We start from the raw sequence: 25,380 nt of genomic DNA on the forward strand, positions 1-25,380 counted from the left end.
GAAAAAAATAATCATAGTATGAAATAGGGAATTTGAAGGTATCAGAAAAGATAGGACTGAGTTGAAGAAACAGGAGACAAAGTGGTAACTGAATGTTGTTCTCGGTTGGAACAATGCTGCCTTCTTCATCCCAATTTGGCCCAACATGTGTGTCTTTTGAGCTCCCTTGTTGAACCTAACGAAATAGGCATTTAAATGAGATTCTGTACGTGCAGATTGGGCACTGAGTCACCTATGTGCCTTCTAAAAGACAAGGGCAGGTTAGCCAAGGAGAGGTGAGATATAATTGTGAGAAAAGTAATCAGTGAAATCCACACATTTCAAACAACAGGATCATTCAGCACCTCTCTGGTGGAATGTCAAGAGACTGCCTTAACGTAGGAGAACGTTGTCTGGCAGAGCTCTCTGCCCCTGCTGTGGGGAGCAGAACTGAAGACTGCGCAGTTATGCTTACAGCTCTGTTAGGATATCCCTTGAAGCTTCCCATCAAACCGGCAGAAGGCAGAGGGCCAGACTAAGTTGATGTGGTAGGGAACTGCCTCATAAAGTGCTTTGAGGAGTTTCTAGCAACTCTGTCACTCCGTAAGAAAGTGCCTTAAAGACCCTCACATTCCGTTTGCATAAAAAGGATCCTAACCAGATTCAGGAGGAGTCTCTTAATGGCACATATTACCCAAGAGATGTTACCCACTAGGAACCTTCACTCATACAGCTTCACTCCAGATTCTATTAGGATCCAGAGAAAGTGGGACACAAAACAACTATATTTTGGTGGCAAGTGATAGGTGGAGGCAGAAACGTCTGAGAGATGGTATATAGCCCAGATTTAAAAACCAAGTGTGGTCCCAGGCAGCCCAGTCCAGGATGAGGATAGTAGATTTCTAGAGGTGAGGGAAGGCGGGGCCTATTTTGGGAGAGAGAGTTCAGTGGAAAAGTGAAGTGAGTTGGTTGGTACAGCACATAAACTTTGCCTGCCCAATAATTTTTCCATCAAGTACTGGCCTTGAATAAAAAGGGAAGGAACCCTGCTTTGATGGCAGGCATTTACGAGTCATTGATGACTGCCAAACAAAGTAAAACAAAAGAAGTCCCAGAAGTGTGCTTGCCTTGGGCTTCAGATGTTGTCCTGCATTTCAGTGTTGAATAGGTCTCTGCCATCAGGAGTTCATCTTTCTCGTCAGCGAAGAAGAAGGGCTTGCTATGTTAATTGGCCCGTGGTTTTTTTGGTTTTTTTTGGCCAAATAATCGGCTACAACTGGAGGTTACAAAATTATCTCATGTTATTTTCTGACTTTTTAAATAGAACTGAAGCAAACAATAAAACAAGTGAAAGTTGGCCCTGCTGTCTCTCGGAGGGTCACAGGCAAGACACCTGCCCCTCCTGCACCCCTCAGAGAATAAGGGCTGCACATTAGTCAGCACATTTTATCTCCCCGCTCTCAGATGTACAAATGCCAGAGAAAAGAATATTAAGCCAGGTGAAAAACCACCCCAAGAAGGATTTGTTTTTTCAAGTTTTCTCGCCTGGAGAAGGTAGAGGAAAATATTACAGGTCATTAAGTCAGGCTTCTGTAACCCAAAGCGTCATAAACCACCCCCTAGCCACGTCCCCCAAATGGACTGATAGTATCTGCATGTTTAATAATACTAACAAAGCAAAAAGAAAGAAAGAAACTATTTTTAAAACTCCAGACACTTCCTTGGAAATTAATTCAAAGCAGAAGGTAAAATAAATGAATCCTGTCCACTGGGCTGATTCAACAGGAGCAATTGTATTGTCAATCCTGCCAGGACTCAAACGCGCCCCCACAAAGTTCAGAATTAGAGGTGTTTGTAAGCCTCTTGATCTAGACAAATGGACAGCAGATATCTGCCTAAAGGTGAAGAACTGTTTTACTAACTGTCTTGTGTGGTAATTGACAGAAGCCGACAATACAAATGGCAGAGATGTATAAGCCTGGAGCATGATTTGAATGTTTTGCACAAACACAAGAGAATGCAACTGTGCATGCGTGATTGTAGGGACAGACCTCACTGATCCTGGGTCAGATAATTTATGTCGACGTTTCTTCTCATGTCACACTTCAAGTCACGCCTCGCTGCTGCCTATTTCATCAGACTCAGTGTGTGTGTGTACATAAGATATGTGCAAGACGGAGATTTTAATGGACTCTTGTCCTCACCATTAGTTCATAGTTTATGATTACAAAACTGCTTCAACAATAATATAAGTAATCATAATTTTAAAAGGGGAAAAGTATAACACTATATTAAAGGTTGTTTGTTATATCTTTGGATCTAATAGCAAAAGCAAAAGAAAACAAAAAACTAGAGACAGACTAAATATCAGCCACCAAATAAAATGAGGTGATGTTTTTGCATGTAAAGATGTCCATAAAATACTTGTAATTGTTAAGAAAAGAATTGTATTGGGAACAAAATATACTTTAATTACATTACTTTGTTAAAATAATTTTTTTCATATATGCAAGGAAAAGGATCAGTTAAATATACACTTGAAGAATAGGTGTGAAAAGTAATGTTTGGATTTCTATTTTTTAATGAATTGACTTCTTTAATACATATATGTTCTAAAATAGTCGATTAATTTTTTATTTAAAAAAGTAGAAAATAAAAATATGAAAAGAGCTGAGAGGTGTGATTCAAAAATTTGTACCTTTGCAGGCAGACTACCTCCTATGCCAGGAACAGTTAATTTTATCAATATTTTTTAGTTTGTGTCTAATTCTAATTGGTGAGTTAAGATTGATATTCTCTTTAGAATTTCCGTGTGTGTGTGTGTGTGTGTGTGTGTGTGTGTGTGTATGTGTGTGTGTGTAATTTCTGCTAACACATTGAGAAAAAGAAAAGATAAATTATCTAATTATTTCCAGTTTTCTTTCTTTTTTCTCATTTTGGGAAGCCTTTATTATTAATACTTCTTTCTTTTCTCTTTTATTACACAGTTTTTATTTGCATTCAAACATAGTGTATTAGTTATAAGTCTTTTGAGTACAAGAGACAGAAACTCAGCTCAAAATAGTTTATGCTGGAAAGGGAAGATGAATGGCAGTTTTGTGATCATGTAAGTAAGAAATCCAGGGGCTTAAATTTTTTCATTAAGATTTTCTTTCTGTTTATACCTCTAGTAGTATTTTTCTCTACATTGGCTTCATTTTCAATCAGGTGTCCCTCAGGGTAGCAAAGATGACATACACAGCTGCCCTAGATTTATATCACTCTCAGAGAGCTAATAACCCTAACAGAACACAAAAGAATGCCTGTATTTCAGTAACTCCAACCAACCACCCCATCCCCGTGCAATTGCAATGGCCCAGAAGGTGAGAGAATCTGATTGGCTAGTCTTGATCATGTGCCCATCCCTATGGCAAGGGAAGCAGGTCAAGTGATAAATCTATCAACTGAGGAAGTGGGAGTTTCCAGAAGGAAAGGATAATAGCTGTTATGAGAAGGGAGAAGATCTGCAAGGTAGGCAAAAACAACAGGTATACACTAGACATGGAATTTAAAATGTGTCACATTCCATATGAAGAAATAACAGAGCCCTTTCATCTTTGTCTTTCTAAATTCTTAAAAGTTCTCCCTCCTTAGGTTTCTGTAAATTCTTTTTAAAATCTCTCACTGGATTGGAAGACATAATTACCTGTGTTTTTCTTTTTTCATAAGATTTTTATTAAAAATATAGCCAACATACAATACTATATTAGTTTCAGGGGTACACCATAGTTATTCAACATTTATATACCTAAAGAAGTGATCACCATGATAAGTCCAGCAACTATCTGACACTGCACTATGCTATCACAGTATTATTGACCATATTGTCTATGCTGTACATTACATCCCCATGGCTTATTTGTTTATGCCTGGAAATTTGGACTTCTTATTCCCCTTCAACTTTCCCCCCCTTTTAAATTTTTCAATTACAGTTGACATTTATTATTATTTTATATTAATTTCAGGTGTACAGCACAGTGGTTAGACATTTATATAATTTAAGAAGTGATCCCACTGACTAGTACCACCTGACACTATACATAGTTATTACCATATTATTGACTATATTCCCTATGCTTTACTTTACATCCCCATGACTATTTTGTAACTACCAATCTGTACTTTTAAATCCCTTTACCTTTTTCACCCTCCCCCAACCCCCTCCCATCTATCACCCCAACAAGTCTAGAACCCATCTGACACCATACATAGTTATTACAGTATTACCAACTATATTTCTTATGCTATATCCTACATCCCTAAGACTACTTTGTAACAACCAATTTGTACTTAATTCTTTCCCCCTTTTCACCTACCTCAATCCCCTTCCCATCTGCAAACCATCAAAATGTTCTCTGTATCTATGAGTTGATTCCATTTTGTTTGTTAATTTTGTTCTTTAGATTCTACATATAAGTGAAATCACATTGCATCTGTATTTCTCTGTCTGACACTCCAGTCAGCACAATACCCTCCAGATACATCCATACTGCTGCAGATGGCAAGAACCCAATCCCTTGCCTGGCCAAGCCATATTCCATTGTATATATGTACCACCTGCTCTTTATCCATTCTTCCATCAACACACACCCAGGCTGCCTCCACATCTTGGCCGTTGTAAACAATGCTGTAATGAATGTATGGATGCACATGTCCTCTCGAAGTAGTGTTTTGGATTTCTTCAGATAAATAACCTGAAGTGAGATTACTGGGTCCTTCATTGTCTCTTCTTATCACCTGTTTTAAAGTCTATTTTGTCTGGTATAAGTATTGCTACCACAGCTTTTTGTTTGTTTGTTTTTTTCATTTCCATTTTCATGAAATATCTTTTCCATCCCTATACTTTCCATCTGTGTGTGTCTTTCAATCTGAAGTGAGTCTCTTATAGGCAGCATATGTAAGGGTCTTGTTTTCCTATCTCTTTTGATTGGAGCATTTAATCCATTTATATTGAAAGTAATTGTTGATAGATATGTAGCTATTACCATATTACTATTCATAATTTTGATTTTTTTTTTCTGTCTTAAAGAAGTCCCTCTAACATTCCTTGTAATACTGATTTGGTGGTAATAAACTCCTTTAGCTTTTTCTTGTCTGGGAAGCTCTTTATCTGTCCTTTGATTTTAAGTGATAACCTTGCTTGGTAATCTTGGTTTTAGGTCCATACTTTTCATCACATTGAATATTTCATGCCAATCCCTTCTGGCCTGCAAAGTTTCTGTTGAGATCAGCTTACAGTCTTATGGGAGCTCCCTTATAAGGTAATACTTGTCTTTGCCATTTTAATTATAATGTGTCTTGTTGTGGGCCTGTTTGGGTTCATCCTGTTTGGGACTCTCTGAGCTTCCTGGACTTGTATGTCTAATTCCTTCACCAGGTTAGGAAATTTTCAGTCATTATTTCTTCAAATAGGTTCTCAATCCCTTGCTTTCTCTCTTCTCCTTTTGGTACTCATATGATACAAATGTTGTTATGCTTGATGTTATCCCAGAGGTCTCTTAAATTCTCCCCATTTTTTAAGATTATTTTTTCTGTTTTGCTGTTCTGATTGGTTGTTTTTTACTACCTTGTCTTCCAAATTGCCAATTCAATCCTCTGCTTCATCTAGTCTGCTAGTGATTTCCTTCTACTGCATTTTTCATTTCAGATATATTCTTCACTTTTGACTGCTTCTGATGGGTTCTGGTGCCTGTTGAGACAGTCCTTTGTGTGTGCCACTTGTGGGGCTAATTGGGCAGTGCTCTGTTGTGGTCTAAAGCCAAACTCCAAGTATGTTGGTTCTGGGACTTCTTGGGAGGGGCTCCAGTTTCTATGTATTTTTTTTTCATTCTTGCTCTCTCTTTGTTGAAGTTCTCTCTAAGTTCCTTGAGCATCCTTATTACCATTGTTTTGAACTCTATATCTGGTAGATTGCTTGCCTTCATTTCATTTTGTTCTTTTTCTGGAGTTTGCTCCTGTTCTTTCATTTGGGATGCATTTCTTTGTTTCTTCATTTTGGCTGCCTCCCTGTGTTTGTTTCTATGTATTAAGTAGATCTACAATGTCTCCCAGTCTTGGCTAGGTGGCCTTATGTGGTAGGTGCTCTGTGGGGCCCCGGCACAGTCTCCATGGTCACCTGCTCTGGGCACTCCAGGAGTGTCCCTTGTGTGGGTTGTGTGTGCCTTCCTGTTATAGTTGAGCCTTGATTGCTCTTGGTACATCAGTGGGTGGGATTGACCCTCAGGTGATTGGCTATAGGGTTTGGCCAATCCACAGCTATGGGATGTTGTATGTGGGGGCTAACCCCACTGAGTATGATTTGCCCTAGTGGGTTCTGGTGCCTATTAAGACTGCCCTTGTGTGTGCCACTTGTGGGGCTAATTGGGCAGTGTTCTGCTGTGGTCTGAAGCCAATCTCCAAGTATGTTGGTCTGAGACTTCTTGGGAAGGGCTCCAGTGAAGGGTTTCCAGTGCCTGTGACCCACTGGAGTATACCTGGTAGGAGTTACAAAGTGATCCACAGTTGTTCACTGCCTGTGCTAAACCTGGAGGTACATGAGAGAGGCCACACTGTGAACTGAGGACATCTGCCACCAGTACCAGTCCTGGGATAGCTCCACAAAATGCCAGGACACCCCAAGCCCTGCTGCCACCTGTCAGCTCTCTTAAGGTTCAACTGCTAATAGAACCTTTGGTGGTATGCAAATTGGGTGAGGCATGGTCTCAGGGAGTCACTAGAGTGGGAAGAGTTGTGGTCACCAGGTTAATGTAAATTTTTGTTTGGTACTAGTGCTGAGCCTGGAGTGACTCAACAAAAGTCTCAGAGCATACCATGGCCAGTTACCATCCACCTTGGGCCTGCTGGGTTCCGATAGTTTTCTAAGAAAGAGTGCAATGCAGGCAGGGTTGGTTGTTCTCAGAGAAAGTGCCTTGGGTGTTGGGGGAGTTGGGTGGGGCAGAGCCCCCACTGAACTCACTAGGCCAATCAGATTTGGCTGTTTGTGAGTGGGCTCCACACAGGAAAGATGGCATCTGCCTGCCAGCTTCATGAGGGAAAGACCCCTCACAGGGGAAAAAGTGACTGTCCTCCAGCACGCTCCCAGAAGCCACACACCTCAGTTTGCCCCCATATACCTGCAACATCCCGAGTCACCGTTCTTTCACTGGAGCCCAAGGTGAGGGCCTGAGAGTGAATGAGGCTGTGCGTTGGTCATTTAAGAGGATGTTTAGATTTCCCACAGCTTTCTGTCTCCCTCAGATTGTTAGAACACCCACTGTTTTTCACAGCCAGATATTATGTGATCTCTTCTTCCTGGCACTAGTACTCCAGGCTAGGGAGTCTGGAATGGGGCTGGGGTCCCTCACTCCTCCAGGGGGAAGCTCCACAGCCAAGATATCCTTCCTGTTTCTCAACTGCCAGATGGAGGTGTGGGGCCTATTCCACGTCTCCGCCCCTCCTACCAGTCTCAACATGGCTTTTCCTTTATATTTTTGGTTATAGGACTTCTGTTCAGCTAGACTTCAGATGGTTTTCCAGGTTGGTGGTTCTATAATTTAGTTGTAATTTTAATGTGTTCATGGAAGGAAGCAGGCACAGTGATTATCTACTCCACCATCTTGGATCTCTCGGTTACTTGTATTTTCCTTCCCGTGTGTATCCTGTTATGAGCAAACGGTTCTTCCTCTGGTTCACCCAACTGTCCTGTCACTTTCCTTCCAATGATTTGTCTCAAAAAGAAACACTGATTTATTTTTAAAAATAAATTCTGATTTTTAGAGTACCTCATTTGATTAAGGGAGAAGAAAATGCACTGTTTCAGATAGGATTTTTAAAAGTCTTGAGCTGGAGAGTTATTGCATAAAAATAACTTATGTTCTTTTTCCTGAGCCAGCAGTTCTTAAAAAAACCAGGTGTTCCGGATACTAGAGATGACAAACAGCTTTATAACTAACACAAGGAAGAACAGAGGACAGTGAACTCCTCTGCCAAGTGTTAAAGCCAAGGGCAAATTTTCCAAAATGGACTTTTCTGTAACCATTTCAAAACAGGGGAAGCCAGAGGATCAGTAAAACAGTAAGTGTGCAGACTGGTCACTTTAAAACCTGACATATTAGCTAGTTTGCTAAGGGCATTTCCATTTACACAGATCTTTTCAAAGGAAAACATTTTTCTTCCAGCCAAGTATGAAGATACAATAGTTTTTTCTCCGTCCTCAGCTCATGCTAAGCATCATCCACATCTGCTGCATAGTCTACATGGAGTGGGGCTATTGTCAAAAAATTTGCAAAATGCACACTGAATGTCTTAGCTCCTAATTGTAAAGGCTTATTTTCCGCTTGTTTTGTTGTTGTTCTGGAGGGTGGGAGAGGGAAGTTGGTTATGGGTTTGGAGAATCCTGTATGCTGTTCTGTTTAAAAAAGCACAAGCAATCTGAAGGATAATATTTTCTGCAGCCCCTCAGTCTGTGGGCACAAGAATAAAGCAGTGTGTTTTTTTTTTTGTGTTTTTTTTTTATTCTCTCACTTTCCTTCTTTGGAGACATTTACAGAGCACATCAGTAATTTCCTTCCAACACTTATTGATGAGTTTTCTACCAAACATCAATTTTTTCAGGACTATGTAACTGTCACATCTGTGTGTTACCTTCTACCTAACCCTGCAGCTGGTTAGTCACCTGTTTTTCCTCTGACATAACTGCCATCCATTTTGACAGAATGGTTTAGAATGGATATTTAGGGAGCAGGTATGACAGAGGTGATTTTTCACATTCCCTAGAAGAGAGCTGTCCAATAGAAATATAATGCAAGTGAAATATGTGATTTTAAGTTTTGAAGTAGCTGGATAAAAAAAATACAGGTGACATTAGTTTTCAATATTTTATTCAATCCAATATACCCAAACATTATACAGTTATTAATATTTTACATTCATTTTTCCTGTATTCAGACTTTGAAATACAGTGTGTATATTATACTTATTGCACATCTCAATGTGGACCAACCACAGTTCAAATGCTCAATAACTACCTGTGGCTAGTGGCTAACTGTGTTCAACAGTGAAGCCCTAGAGGGACCCTGTAGGCTAGACTGCAATTATTGGCTGTGGACTCGTTATGCTTTTATATAATACTACGTAATTCTGAGTCGTTCAGAATGCTGTGAACAATAGAATTTTTTTTCAAACATCCTTTCTTCCTCCAATCTGTACCAAGAGTCCAAATTCTTTCCCTCTACTCAGTGTAGCTACTAAAAGCCATGATTGTAGAAAAATGTGGAAAGTTAGAACTGAAGAGAAGCGCTTCAGATTTCTAGGTCACAGTTCTTAAATTCCTTATTAGATAGCAAAATATTAAGTCATATCTGCCTCATTATTCATGATTCTCATATACTTTTTTTTTTTTAATCACCTTCATGATTTCCTGCTACCTAATTTGCTCTTAAATGTATTTTGTGTTCTAGTCCCAATTCTCCAAGGTTTTGGAACAAGTAACCTCCTTTCCACCTCAGTTACACTTTTCTAATAGTACTGCTTTATCCTCACACCGTGTTATAGGAGTTTGTACTTCCTCTGAAGACTCACTGCTTAGGGGTGAGCAATAGGCAGTGCTTTTGTTCTCCCAGATGCTTTGCAAGCACTTCAATGTGTCAACATTTCCACTTGTGTTTCCCATATGTATGGCTAATGGTGTTGGTGATTGTTTTTTGTTTTTGTATGTGTGTGGTGCCAGTCCAAAAGGTAACATTGCATGTGACCCTCCTTAGATCACTTAGTCGTTTGAGAACTACTCTGAACACTCTTGGTTTCTGAGTGATAGGTGGATACGCCCAGTCTAAGCTAGATCTTCTCTGCCTGGAACTCTACTCTCACTGTTCTCAAGGCTTCTTCTCATTCTTCAAACCTCAGAGGCCTTCCCTGACCACCCAATGTCATATTTTTTCAATAGCAATCTATTTTTTGCTTTTATAACTCTTAGCAACACTGAAATATACTTGTTTATTAACTATAAGAGCAGTCTGCTATGTCTGTTCTGTCTGCCCGAAATAGGCTAAACAACTAACACAGTGCCCTTTGTGTAGCAGGTGGTCAAAAATATTTGCTGAATATTTGCATAACAAAGTACTTTGTATTTTCCAAGAAATGTATTTTTCTATTTATATTAGATAAATTGTAAACATATCAAAATCATTTTGACATCCCTAGAGTTAAAAATGCTGACGGTACTCCTCTCACTAATGATGTTTAATATTTTTAAATACTTCATTTGTTCCTGAACAGATTAATCAAATCACCATTGGAGGTCTGGGTAGAAAGTTAAATGCTGTCTACACACCAAAGGTAAATATCAAATTAGAGGATATAAATTTTTAAAAATCTTAAATTTCCAGAGAACCAATCACAACACTTAAATATATACTGAAAGGTTTTCCAAATAACATTTCACATAATCTAAGTTATAATAAAATTAGGGTTGTGGACAACTATGCACATACCATGTAGGAAGCCAAGATCTACTATTATTGTAGTTTAAGGAGCAAAGAATTCAAGGGCTATTTAATGGCACGATACAAGTAGAGAAATAGAAATATTCACAACCAGGTCGGCAGCACTCAAAACTCAGCTCCAGAGTCCTTATTGCCAATGAATTCATCCAGGTGCCATCTTCTTGAGTTTGCTTATTCAGCAAATACTTATTAATGCCTTTAATGTGTTCAATTTTAAATTCTATTAAAATATGAGCTTGTTTAATTCTCAAAACATTCCTTTGAATTAGGCATTATTAAGATCTCATTTTGTAGTTAAGGAAACTAAGACCTGAGCACATTAAATAACTTTGAAGATGGTAGAAGTAAAGCTGAGGCTTGACCCCAGGGTGTTTAACACCTATATGAGTGAGCTTAACCTCTACACTACACAGATACCTTGGGCCTTGTATTTAAAATAACTTAGTATATCAACAATTACATCTTTCTCTATTCTTCCCACAATCCATCTTTAAAATATAGTCCATGATTTATAAGGCACGTTTTCTCATCAGCCATCAGCTATTCTCACCCAGTTCAGTATCTGTTTAGCTTTTCTTTCCTTGTTTTCTTCTAAAAGGACCATACATCCCCAAACCAAGGAATTGGAAACTGGGAGCTGCAAATTTGGGGGAGAAAGTAAAACTCACAAGATAGTCATTATCTAAGAAGACTGAAAACCTTGACTTCATTTTCAGAACTAGTCTTTCTTCCCTGAAGTTGTTTGGAAATAGGATTTATTCTGGTTTGGAACAGTGGGAATTATAATTCTTATGCATTCCACTCATTGACAACTTTCTTCTGCTACTACTTAGAGGTAACCAATTCTAACGTCTTTGCATGGCTTATCCAAAGGGAAAACGTTTCTGTTTTATTAACTCACTAGAACCTGCTTAAAGATAAAACTAGAGACCAGTCCATTATAGTTTTAATCCCCATAGGATCTAAATCTCTTTATTCCACTTCATAGCCATGGGCATCATCTGTAGACCTATCCAATCACCCTGAAATGCATCTTTTTGGTCTCAAGGTAGAATGGGTGAGTTAAAGATGAATTATTAGGTTGGTGCAAAAGTAATTGTGGTTTTTCAAATTATTTTTAACCTTTTAAACCTCAATTACTTTTGCACCAACCTAATACTTGTAGAAACAACAGAAACTGTGAATCCAAATAGATACGAGTATATGTCACAGTAATATTCAAAGCACAGATTATATGCTTTAGGAGAATCATTATCAAAATGAAGAAGAGAGATTTCATAGTTGCCTATAGGACCAGATGCAATTAAATATACTGTGTGGTTACAATGGGTAAGTAATCAATGGAACACATTTTTACAGGTCTTGTATTCTGCAACTGGGGCAGACCCATGTGAACATGGCATGGTGTTCGGAAGTGGATCTGCTTTCCTCTTCAAATCATTAAACCACACTCAGCTGACCAGCACTCCTTTTTAAAACAGCTTAATCAAATTCATTTCGAACACCAAAACCTCCAGTTAGAGATTGAATCTGTTTATGCATATGTGTGAAATCTCTAGTGTGTAAATGTGCCCTTGTCTATGAATACTCCACACTTACCGAACATGAATTTCACAGGTGGAAAGAAGCAGGACAATTTCCAGTCAGGGTCAGACTGCCCCAGATAATGTTTAGTTTTATGCACATTGGCCTGTATCAGGGAAACATTCTAGGCGAGAAAGTACAAGTGCTCCTCCCCAAGAGGGTCTCTCTCATTCTCTCTCTCTCCCCTCCCCACCCCCATCTCTCTCTCTCCCCATCTCCTTCTCCCTCTCCCTCTCCGAAGAAGTCTTTAATCTCTGGCATATACCAATTGTTGAAAGCACCCATCCTGGGCCTCCATCTTAGAAATTATTTATCTGTCCTATTGGCCCGAGTTGGAAAAGAGTGTAACTCGGCAGGCAAATTACTAACTTGAAAGCTTGGGAAAATATATTAATCCCATGGCATGGCATAGAGAATCTGGCTGAATATTTAATAACTAAGATACTGTTATATACACATGTCACATTATAAAAGCACGTATGCTGACCACTTGGCAATTGTATAGCATTTTCACTTATCCCTAAGTTGAGTACTCTGATGTAGGACAGCTATTTATTTCACCAATAGAAGAAAAAAAAAAAACTAAGAAAAAGTTGAATAATGAGGCTGTAAAATTTGAAGGGTTTTAAACACTCCTTAGTTATTGTTGTGGAATTGTTAGGTAGTTCCCTTGCAGACAAAAATGTTAGATGTAAAAGTTTGCTTAGAAATAACCATTTCATGGTTAAATAACAGGTCCATGGCGTCACATCACATCAGTGACTGGGGTCGTTATTAATGAAGATGAAAAAAAGAGACTAGAATTCAAAGGCAGAAAGATGTATCAAAGACAAAAACCAGACAAGAAAGACTGATTTTATTCAGGCTCTTGCAATAGCATCCTAACTAAATCTGAATATCACAGTGTTTCTGCCAGGGTGATTTTGCATTAGACGTTTTTATAGGGAGGAATAGACAAGTTACAGGTGCAGGTGGGGTGACCTACAGTTGGGATTGTTTTGCAATCAGAGGAAGTCTAGGTCAGTTAACTGAACAGGAAATGTTTTTCTGTGTCTGACAAGTTTCAGAGGGACAAACAATTCTAATCTCAGCTATTCATTCATGAGACAAAGAATGGGAAGCTGGAGGGTCTGTGTCTGGTCTTGTCAGCACGTTCAGGCAGAAAGGGAAATATCTCCGTTTGCCTTTGTCATAGGTAAACAAGGGAGTCATCTGCGAATCTTATGGAGTCATGAGAAAGAGTGGACCTCGAGTTTTATCAAAATCATATGGGAAAGTGGCTCTTTGTAGTAAGCCATTTCTGGGAACACAGAAAGGTGGGGGCATTTCTCAACCATCACTGATTTCTGGGAGCACAGGGCTCAGGAAGATTTCACCCAGGTCAATGGCAACCCAATTCAGATTGGAGGCATCTGTGGACAGACAGATAGGGAGATGTGATACAACCCAAGAGGAGTCCGTTTAAATAGCATGTAAGGCAAGGAGCCACCCTGGGAGGGAAAAGGCTTCCCTTATAAAGTATCCAGGAAAGAGCGACCTGTTAAAGACAATGTGGCTGGAATCCATGGAAAAAAAGACCAATCTGCTAGGCTCATGTTGCTGCAGAAATAACACTTTTAAATCAAAACTGAAGGTTTGTGGATGAAGCTCAACGAGAATGGGCAGACAGTCTCTCAGGGCCAAGGTGAGGAGTGAGCCCAAGTCAACGTCAGGTAGAATTAAGTGCTAACCTGTGAAACTCTGGCTATTAGGTTAAAGTAAGTGTAGTTAATTCCAGTCATGAAACTTACACATTGCCGGCCCGAAGAGGGTTTGAATTCAGAGTTCCTCTAGGTATTCCAGCAGCCTTACAGAGGTACGAACTACTTGCAGGCAACTCGTTCTAGAAGAGGAGCACAGGGAGAAAAGATCATGGCCCCAGATCAGACGATTTACCAAAAAATCTCTCAGCCCCTTGTGGATAGTCTCTTGGTATTTTTGCCCCAGGCTGCCTCAGAACACATGGCAAGACACTCATTCATCTGGTCATATTTTTGCACATAGCCTAATTGTTTCCATTTAAAAATACCAACAACAAAACTTCCAATAATCTGTAAGAATAGGAAAAGTGCACTAATAGGATTAATTAAAATCCCAGAATAACCTAGGTGAATATGATTAACAATCCATAAAATTTCTTCTATACCAAATCTCTTATTAAAGCTGCTGTATTATAAGCAGCTAAGCTGCTGGACTTGAATTTCATCTCCTTCCCCAATTCTAACTTTATTAGAAGTGCTAAGATGAAGTAAAAGTCTAAAACTTGCTTCAAGAAGAGAGAAAATAAGAAATATTAAAGGAAAAATATCACTGAGAAGTGAAGAAATGACCACAGAAAAAAGGTCAGGCGAGGAATGCTAAATTCCTAGCCACACACTGCTCAGGCATACAGACACATGGGTGCACCAAGGTAATCACTGTCTGAACAAGAAATCAAAGATAAGGGAGGTTGTACAGGGAAAAGGAGGTGGGAAGAATATGTGAGCTGTTCTATAACCAGGTGGAAAACTGGGCAAAACCATGTATTTTTATAATCATCCCTTTCTCTGTGAAAGTCAAAAATGTTTAAAAAAAACATTAAAAAAAAACAAAAACAGAAAAGAACAACAAAAACTGGGTTCCTAATCATTTTTTGTCAGTCACATTTTTTTACTCCTGTTTTTGTGCTTATTTAAGAACATAAAACTGCTATAGAATTTATACTTCTGTCCAGCATCTATTTCCATACTTAAGCTCTATGGCTTTTATGTAAAGTACACAGAGAATTTCCTCTGTTTTTATAAGATCTACAATGAAGTGTAATATATTCATACTTCCTCATTCTATCATTTATGAAATATTTAGGGTATATTTTAGGATATACTTTCTTGTTCTCTTGTGATTGGTGGAGCCATATGAAGTTTTGACCAGTGAACTGAGAGCAGACCTGACATACATAATTTCTGAGCTGGAGCATTTCATCCCTGGTATAAGACCCCCCCGAGTTCTTTTTTCCCTCGCTAGCTTGATCAGCAATATTGCTGTTGGTGGCTGCTCCATTAGACTGGAGTGTTAAAGTGAAAAGATATCGAGCAGAGATGCAGGTGACCTAGAATTGTCATCAACTGAGAGCAAGACATATATGTTTATTAATCTGTGGAAGTTTGGGGTTGTTGTTGTGTGATTGTTGCCACACCATAACCTAACCTATCTGGATACAATCACATTGACATAAGTGTGACCTGATTCTTGATAAAAATACCGTAAAATTACTTACAAACATTTACACAAGCAAGGGAAGCAAACTTGATGCCAGAATTAAAGAATAGTGTGGCCCAATCAAATTGTAGTTCTCAACCAGAAATCAGAAAGGACCTCAAATCGTGCTTTCTTCAATGAGAATGATCTGAGCCTTTAATATAGACTTGGATATTTTATTAAGCAAAATCTACACTTAAAGAATAGGAAAAAGAGAATAGTTTTCTCCCTGATCACTGGCAGTGTTATAGCAGGTTTATCCAATGTATGTAGCCCAGTAAATATATGTTCTGGAAACTGGGTAAAAGGATAGAGGCAGGTGTTTAATTGTAATAATCTAATGAACAATTACATGGCAGCTCTTTGGCAGATGGTATACAGTGAAATGCACTTGCTGTACTAATTATTTTCAGTAGCTAACTCTTGAGTTTAAAAATGTGCTGTGTTGAAAATCTAAATATAAGTAATATGAACTCTCTAGCATCTTGATGGGAACTGACAATTGAATAGTAGGGGATAAGAACTTGACATGAAGCAGAAATATGCTAAGTGCTCTAAGAGGTGCACACCCCATGATGTGGCAGGCATGGGTGGGGAGTTTTCTAGAAGGGGGTAAATGATCCTGGGGCTGTGGCTGCTAAGCCATTCCACTGGTTCTAACTAACCTATAGAGGCAGCTGCTTGATTAGAAAACTGAGGATCAGAGACTGGTTGGTGATAAAGCAACTGAAGGACTAGGCAGAAGAGTTTTCTAGCTTGATAAAAAGTCAACATTATGTTGAGGAAGCTGGCTTTCTTGCCATCCAATCTGAAATCTAGCAGTTCTGTTTCAACCCAAGTACTTCACTACTTCCACACTTTGGTATATCAACTTGTGGTTTAGGATTTGGCAAGTTTGCACAGGAGAAGCAAATCAACAAACAGTACAGGCAAAAGCAAACTCACAACCTATGTAGGAGAGTGGATATACACTGGATTTAATTCACAGTGTAAGAATAATCACACGGAAACAATGATAAATATGTAATCAAAAACATGTTAGAAACAGAATAAACCATAACAAAAGAACTATTAAAAAAAACAGCAGAAAATATCTGAAACATCTCAGAGACACTATTATACACTATGACATGCTATTCCTGTGGCTATGCAGAAACAGAGAACTTTCTTTTCTGGGACAACCCGTTTTCTGGACATGCAATATAATTGGGCCCCTTGTTGGACAATTTAAATTGAATTAACACCTGGTTCATTGTTAGAGCTAGCAGATGTTCAGGGCAGTTAGGAAGAGATATCTATTTATAATTCTTCAATAAGTTACTCCTTCAATAAATTAAAATTTGATTTTTAAAAAGCAATTTATCAAAATATTTAAGAGGATGAGAATGAAAGTATGTTGCCTATAGAACATGCCAAGGGTGACACCAATTCTACCCATGTCTATTGGATGGAAGCAAGATGTGCTTTTCTCAGAGTTTATAGTAGGCAAAAAAAAAAAAAAAGAAAAAAAAAGGCATTTTTATTTTAACCAGATGTGAACAAATTAAACCCAATATTTTCAAGTATTTTTAGTGCCATATGATGTCATCTGATTTTATATTTTCTACTGAGGGGATTTGTGTATTTTTAAAATTGTGAAGCCACTTTCCATGTATGTACTTAAAATTTTATATATGATAGGTTACAATAAACAAATTACAACAGTGCAGAACATGCTTTTGGCTGTTTACGTCAAAGGGCAGAGAGAGAAATTTAGTTTCTCAATAGGAAATGGAATTAAAAGCATGGGAATATCTTCTGCTGGCCTTCCAGGTAGTCCTCATTTCATGACTATTGTACTTGTCCAAATAGGTCCGAGGCAACGATGGCCTCCCCCATGCCTCCTAATGATACAACTGCCTCTTTCCTGAAATACCAACGATCAGCCTGTGGACTCCAGAGGCACTGTGTGCAATAACATACTACTCATCCAGGGAACCCCAGTTAAAAAACCCGTTTTGAAACAACCAGGTCCTTCCTTTTTTTTATTGGTAACATTTTCAATTACAAGCTCACACGTGATAACACCCCCATTTTCACTAACCCAGATAGTGTTGAGTTTCCCAGGGTCGTGGCGCCACTCTTGTCTTCTGGAACCGGCAAGAGGAGGAGGATGCCCCCCCACCCCCCCAACAGACAATCCAGAGAACTTGCTTCCTCACGCTTTTTTTTTTTTTTTTTTTTTTTTTTTTTGAGGCAGCAGCAGGCAAGCAGCCACATCCTGGAGCAAGAGTGTGGCCCTCTGTGGCTTTGCCGAGTGAACTTCTCCGAGTCATCCCTCCTGGGAAAGAGATTTCTTAAAAAACCGTTTAAATCTTTCCAAAGGGCAAAAGCGAGATGGTCGTGAGCCAATGTTACCATAAATGCTTCCACTCTCCCTGAACTCATTTCGGAAATAAGGAAGGAAAGAGGCAGTCATCACTGCTGCCTTGCCGAAGCCTCATCCAGCAGCACGCCACCCCCCCCCGCCCCCGCCCCAATAAAGAAAGAGTCGCTAAAAGTGAATATACTGTAGGGCAGTTGGTGTTTCAAACGTTGTTAAATTAAAAAGCTATTATTACAGACCAAAGACGTCTCCGTTCACCACCCACACTTGAGCACAAAACCTTCCCAGCAGAACCCACTTGCCCATCACTCCTTGGCGAAGTCCTCGGGGGGTGGGCGAGTCGGGGGGCGGGCAGGAATGGGGGCTGAAGACTCCGTGCCAACGCCAAATACTCTGCCAGAAGCTTCTGAAGCACAGCAGTTTCCCAGGACAGTGCCCACGTTCTGTTCCCCCCTTTTCCCAGTCTCTTTCCCCTCTTTCAGCTGGAACCCTGGAATGGTTTGGGGACCAATGAGGTGGCAGCGGTTGACGCACGGATCACGGTGAGGGGCGATTTCATTTCCAGGGGGAGACGCCGCGAAGTGGGGCGGGGGGGGGGCGCGGAGGAGACCGAGGGAAGCGGGGGAAAGTAGGAGGGGAGGGGAAACGCAGCTGAGGAGACTCAGAAGCAGCCGAGGTAAACGGGCGAAAGGTACAGAGGAAGAAAGAGCAGGTTCGCCGACAGGCGCCGGCGGGCTGTCTGGAGGTTCGGGGTAAGGAAGCGGCGAGGGAGGGGCTTGGGCCGGGCGGGGGGCGCCGCGGGGAGGGCGGGAGGGGCGCTGTCAGTCCGGCCGAGGGGGGCACGCGGGTTTGGGGGCGGGCGCCCGGCGCGCGGCAGCCGGAGGGCGAGGCGGCTCCAGCAGCCTGGGCAGTGGCGGCCGCGCCCCGGTCCCGAGCGGTGCGCTCCGCGTCCCTCTGCGCCGGCTGGGGGCCCCGCCTGCGCGCGCCCTTTGGGGGGCTAGGGGAGCGGCGCCGGAGGCCCGGCCGCATTGTGACGTAGCGGGGCCGCGGCAGCGCCTCCGCCGCCCGCCGGCTCCTGCTGCGGCTGTTCCAGCTCCAGCCGCCGCGGTCCGTCCGTCTGTCCGTCCGTCAGGTAGTCGGTCCGCGCTCGGTAGCCGCCGTGGCGCCGGGAGTCCGGGGTGAGTCCAGGTCCGGGGTGGGCGCCGCAGGAAGGCGGGGGGGCGGTGTCGCGGGCGGCCAAGCCTTTCCAAGTTTGCAGCGGGCGACCTCGGCGGGTGTTGCCCCTGTTCCTCCAACCCTCGGGCCCCCTTTGTGCGGCGAGTCCCGGCTGCTCCGGTAGCGGAGGCGCCTCTGCAGAAGCGGTTTGGGGGGAGGTCTCTATAGTAACAGCGGCGGCTGCTGCTTTATTCGGGGGAAGGGGTGAACGGCCCCCTCCTGGGTTTTCAAAGGATTGTTCTTTTCATTTGCCCGTTTCATGTGCTCATTATTCTTGCTGCCACCTCGGACCCTGGCGGAGGTAGTAATGGACAGTGCCGCGGTTGCTGAGAGCTGAGATAAGGAAGGGTGAAGTAACAGTACCAGCAACAGTACTAACAATAGTAATAAACGCCAAAGAGGGACACCGGGAGTTGCTGTCGCCCAGGGGGAGCCGCTCGCTCACCGGCACCGCATCTCCCTGGCTGCAGGCTCCAGCCCGGGCTCACGCTGCCTCCCGCGGGCGCTGTCCCGGGCCGCTCCGTGTCAATTGCAGCCTGCACCGTTTCTCTCTTGGCCTTCTCTTGTGATGACTTTCGTCTGCAGGTGGTAAGTGAGGTGAGCCGGTGTTTTGGCTATTGTCACATGCCACGTTTTGTTTATTTCATTTTTTATGAAAAGAAGGAAAATTATGAGCCATTACTGGCAGCCATACAGTTTCCACAGGAAATACTAGCATTCTTTGAGGAACACGCTACTGCTTGCAGAGAAGAAAGTCTTTAAGAAACAAAAAGGCAACAGCATTGTTGCTCATTTTCAATGGACCGCTAGGAGGGGGAAAACGTGTTGTTTTTTTTCCTGTGGGAACATTGCTCTCCTTGGGAAAGTTCATTGAGGAAGCATACTGCTGGGGTCCGTTTTTCACTTGCTGGTGGCTGGGCCCCACTCCTCTTGGCTGTTTCTGACAACTGCCCATCAAAGAGCCTAGGGAAAGGGAGAACCGCTGCAGACAGTCTCACCACACACCACGTGCTGTGGAACCCAGGCCAGGGTGCAGTTTGCAAAATGAAATAAGGGCTGTCTAGGGAGGTTTATGAGGATTACATGTGTGCAGCATCTGTCAGTTATCCAAGGTGTCACTCTAAACACGTAATTTGCAAGCGCCACTTTCCTTGCTGAATCTACAGGAAAGCAAAAACCTATTTCTCTCATTGTGGAGCAGACATCCCAGTTGGGAATGGGTTGAAATTTGTAGTTCATGTGTACATATTGGACTTTTAAAAGGGAAAGAGAGCAAGGTGTAAGGAAGTAGTATGCTAATGTGTTCACATTTGGGAGAGACTTTCTATTGGGTATCTCTGGTGCATCTCAATGTTAAATTACATGCAGCATGGTTAGAGTGACTGGAGACACCTTAACACTATCCTTAAAACTATTTGAAAAACGTGTGACATTTTGGTACCAATTACAGAAGTCTCTCCAGAAGGCCATATTAACTGAAGATTACCCATAACCAAACATGTAGGAGTCCCCAGGTCTTGATTTGGAAAGAGAAAGATGGTGCTTCTCTTCAGGTTCTTTGGACATCCCAGTTAGAAATAAAATATAAAAAAATAAGGCATATAATTTTGAACATAAACTTCTTTGTCTCTGTAGCAAGTATTCTATGAGGAAAAGTTAACAAGATAGTAGATTTGAAATGACGCTGCATTTGTTTTGACTTTTACCATGTGTTGATGTCTAAAAGGTAGTGACTAAAGCAAACGAATTTCTCTGTCTATGTCATGGCTTAATTTCAGGCAGTTGTTCTGGTGCAGGTGTACAATGCAAATACAAAACAGAAGCCAAGAAACTTAGTGTGCACTGTTGTTTTGGAAGGAATTGTAGCAGTCCTTCACTGTTCTTAAGAGGAGGGAAACCCACACAAACATCGAATACAAACAAATGATCTTTGATATTATCAGAGAAAGCCTGGAGCCGTTTTTCTTGCCAGATTTGTGGCATATTTTGTCAAGAGAGGAAATCTCATGAGGAGCAGGTGCACCATTATAAGAAACAAAATCTAATTGAGTAGCAAGAAGAGAGTCAGTGACACTCTTAGAATAGAAGCCTTTTTTTTTTGGAAGTTTGTCAGATTAGGGTTGCAAACTACATAGGAGAAATATATGTCTTGAGAGAAAAATAATATTCTGGTGAAAATCAAACAGTTCTTTCTGTGAAACTTTTACCCTTTTATACTTGTTTCTTTGTACCCCTTTGATATGCAAAATCACATACAAGAAGTAATTTTCTGAAAATGAATCAATAAAAATGGTCGCTAATATGTATGTTATGCATGGTTTTGCACTTTATATAGATTAGATAACTAGATTTTACATTTTATGATTTGCATCTTATCAGCTCTTTTTTCAAGCTTTGAAAATTAATGATCAAAATATGTGTTAAAATGATGAATGTTAATGATATGATTGATGGTTAGGCCCTGGAAAAGTGCTAATTGATTCCTAAATAGTCATTGTGTATTCACTTTGTGCATAGGTAGGATTTAAAAATATAAAATGCATAGTCTCCTCACAAGGAACTTACAAGGGGGAAAATAAGACACATAAAAAATTAAATAATGGTACAAAACAGGAAAGAAGATATGATTGAGTGCCCAAGACACAAATAGCAATAAAGGAATTCCTAGGAGAAAGTGACTAAATCAGCTTAGATGTCTCATCAGTTATCCTTTGTTGCATAACAAATCACCACAAATGTTGCATAAAACAGCCACTGTAGGCCATGATTCTGTGGTCAGCCATGTGGCCTGTGTTCAGCTGGGTGGTTCTTCTGCTGGTCTTGGCCAGGTTCTTTCTTCTGCCAGTTCTTCTGCTGGTCAGCTGGGGGCAGGATGCTGCAGGGTGGCCTCACTTATGCCTGGCAGTTACTAGGCTGTTGGCCAGGCTGACAGGTGACTGGGTCATGTGCCTCCCATTCTCCAGCCGACTAGCCTGAGCTTCTTCACATGGCAGTCGGGCGATGTTCCAAGAGCAGCAACAGAGCAAACCCCAATTCCAAAGAGATTTTTAAGCCTCTGATTGTATTACGTTTACTGCTCCCTTATTCGCTAAATCAAAACACAAGGTCACCCCAGATTCAAGGGGTGTTGAAAGACTGTACTATGATTAGAGAGAGCTGCAGAGCATTGTTGCCACTTGTTTTTCAATCTCCTACATGTTTGAGAACACTTGTCCTAGCAAATGTATTCTGCTGAGGAATAGTGTACTGTGAGCTAGGAGAGATTGGTGGACCCTGCTTGCAGACAGCCCTAATTGAGGTTAGGGAATTGCCCTGTAAATCCTTGTCCTGTAATCTTTGTTCTTTAAACCATGGACAGAATAGGAGGGACGCAATTTTAACCACATCCTTGTGCCAGTGGCATCAGGATGGTGTGGAGACAGTCGGCCTGTGGCAGAGTCAGCAGAACATTGTTGGGAGATGAGGAAGGCTCTGACAAAGGTGGAGGCAGAGAGAATGGGAAGGAAGGGATCAATCCGGGAGATCCCACATTTAGGATTAGGTGGCTGATTGTAGGGGGTTAGGGAAAGCCTAGGGTCAAAATCATCCTGAGATTTTAAAAAGCTTAAGTGACTGGAAGAATGATTGTGCTGTTGTGAGAACTAGAGAAATCAATAAGTGATTTATTTAGGGGGAGGAGAAAAATTCAGTCCCAGAAAGGTTGATTAGAAGAGATAAATTGAATGTGAAAGTATTTCATAAGCTGCAGAGTGTGCTATGAATGTTAGCTATTGCTTAGTGTTTAAATTGCAGTGGATTGTATATAGTTAAGTTTCTCTAGTTGTGAAACAACAGAAAACAAAATTCAACATGGAGGCTATCCTAAGGGAAGTCGGAAGAAACCACTCTCAGGAAGGAAACAGAGCTATTCTGGCGGGCTGGGGAGTGGGAACTGATGTGCCTTCCTTTTCCTGAGGCACTGCTGGAGGTCTGCTCTCCAGTGCTCTGCCCTTGGAGTTAGTATACCAGGAAAGCGATCACCTTTGGCCTCGTTTGACTGGCGTGCACACTGCAGAGCCGAGCCAGAAGCAGTGATTGACAGCCCCACTAAGACAACACACAGTGGGGACTAGGTAGGTACTTCTTTGAGGACACGAGAGCAGTGCTATCAGAAGTGGGAATGGACACACATGATGGCATAACCAACAAATGCTCATCAGGGATGGACACTTGAAGATTTATTTGAGCCCAGCCACTGAGAAGCCGACAGGGCAATGTAGGCATGTTTATATCTAGATGTAGGTGCATTAATAGCAGTTAAACCCATGCTAGTGGTGGGGTTTTCACAGGGATGGAGAGTGAAGAAGAAAGAGGGCCCAGCACAGTGTGTCATCCAGGCTTCTCCATAAATGTCAGTAGATGTTTTATTAGAGGGGAGAGGAATTCCAAACATGTTCCGTTCCTTCACCTAAGGACTCAGTTGAAGTGCTGCTCCCTTGTTTTATACGTGGCCAGTCTGAAGTTCAGGTGTTGTCCTTACCATCAAGTGCAAGCTGTTGGGCTAGCCAGAGGCACCTGGTGCCTCTAACATCACACAATTAGTCTGTACAGCATACACAGCTGCTCTTTATGGCGGGGCCTGGGATGGACCAGCTCAAACCCAAGCATACTTTTATAATTTCTACTGTATAAGTCCTAAGAACCCTGTCGATAGTCAATGCATGTTAACTTTATAAGTGTGCCATTATCTGGTGCAGTAACATTTTCTAAGGTAGTCTGTCTGGCCTGGCTTTTCATTATTCATGGTACAATGTGCTATCAAGTCCTAAATGTCTTGTATCATTTAGATGTTTTAAGGTACTATTATCACAGTCATGTAGGTTTTTACAATCTACCACTCACAAAAAATAGACTTTTCTTTTCTTTTTTTAAATTTTTTTGAAACACAGTTGTCTTTTGTGTTTGTCAGGAATCTTGGCAGCAAGTCACAAAAACCCAGTCTGTACTTGCTCAAGTAAGAAGGGGCTTATCCAGGCTGCTGTGTTGGAGAAGTTCAGGAAGGATCCCCTCCTGATGTCCTCCCTTGTTCATGGTGGTCGAATGGTCACCAGTAGCTTCAGGCTTAAACCTTGCAGGAAAAGAGAGTAGCTCAGGGTTAACTTGAATGAGACCTCTTTGATCCTATGCCCATGCCTGAACCAGTTCTTATGGCCAGAGGTTTAGAATTCGCCAGTTGGCTCGGCCCAGGCCTGGAGCCTTTGGGAATGGGAGGTTGGTCTATGCGAGGAGTGGGTGGGAAGTGCAGGCGGTGCATGGGGGTGCGGTCAGCAACACCCTCCTAAACCAAATGACCTGAGCGCAGGCAAGGGATGACTTTGAAAAAGAAAGTACTGAAAAGAGACAGTGGATGCTGTGCCAACACAAACAGCAGATATGCGCTATTCATTCCATCTGTTTTCCCCGGAGGATATATCATCCTCTCGCTGAGCTACCAGGCCGTAACCCTGGGAATGATCCTGATCTGACCTCTTTCCTTCCCTCCTCTAGCTAATCAATCACCAGGGCCTTCTGCTGAATCTCTGTCTTTATTCTTTTCCTCCTTTAGTTTAGATCCTCCCTGTTCCACTCTTTACAAGTCACCTCTAAAATGGTGCCTCCAGTCTCTCTGCTTCCAGGTCGGCCTCCTTACTAAGGGCCGAGTGCTCTTTCTAAAGAACAGATAGCTAAAATCGCATCATAAGTCCATGGTCAAAAGGTACCACGTTCTAGTTCTGAATAAATAAGTCGTGTGGTGTGATGTACAGCATAGTGACTCTAGTTAATAATATTGTATTGTATGTCTGAAAGTTGCTAAGAAAGTAGACCTTAAAAGGTCTCATCACAAGAGAAAGAATATTATAACTATGTATGGTGATAGATGTTCCATTCAAAACCTCATAGGCCTGGGGGATAAGTCCAAGCTCTTGACCATGAATTCGAAAGATCCCAGGATGTGTGCACTGTCTCCTTCTGTGGACTCAGCAGCAGATGGATTAGGAGGGCAGTTGTTCAGCAAGGGCTTCTTCCAGCTGCCCACGTTATCCCCAGGCTATGCTGACCTATATAATGCTAGGGTCCCCAAATGCTTCATTTTCATGGTGTGTTTTTTTTGTTGTTGTTGTTGTTTGTTGTTGTTGTTGTTGTTTTTTTTGCATGTGCTATTGTCACTGTGAAATGTTATTTCTCCTTTCTTGCCTTAGTGAACATCGAGTCCTCTTCCTGAATCAACCCAACTGTTGTTCTTTCAAGAAGCCTTTGCTGAACATCCCCTCCTACTCAGCCCCTGCATCAGACTTTACCCTGGTCCAGTGGTCGGTGTACTTGTCTGTCTCTCTTGCTGCTCTGAAGGCCTTGAGAGCTGCATTGTTTTTCCATTGTATATCTCTGTGCCTCCCACATCATACTTGTATATGCTCAATAATT

General features: G+C 41.6%; 1 protein-coding gene across 6 annotated transcripts in view; it reads left to right on the plus strand.

Moving 5' to 3' along the window:
* Positions 1 to 18,130: 18,130 nt before the first annotated feature.
* Positions 18,131 to 25,380, plus strand: part of SNCAIP (synuclein alpha interacting protein) — a 143,005-nt gene continuing 135,755 nt past the window's right edge. For 3 of the 6 annotated variants that reach the window (XM_019728003.3, XM_074328563.2, XM_074328564.2), the window contains exon 1: positions 18,767 to 18,902. The gene's annotated coding sequence lies outside the window, so the exon portion shown is untranslated. Of the gene's footprint in view, positions 18,267 to 18,345; positions 18,477 to 18,766; positions 18,903 to 19,408; positions 19,537 to 25,380 lie in introns of those variants that run through there. The other 3 variants (XM_074328559.2, XM_074328558.2, XM_019728002.3) reach the window with 3 other exon arrangements.

This window comes from Rhinolophus sinicus, chromosome 3, assembly GCF_057876585.1.
Source record: "Rhinolophus sinicus isolate RSI-liver-muscle chromosome 3, RSI-T2T, whole genome shotgun sequence".
Lineage (NCBI taxonomy): Eukaryota > Metazoa > Chordata > Mammalia > Chiroptera > Rhinolophidae > Rhinolophus > Rhinolophus sinicus.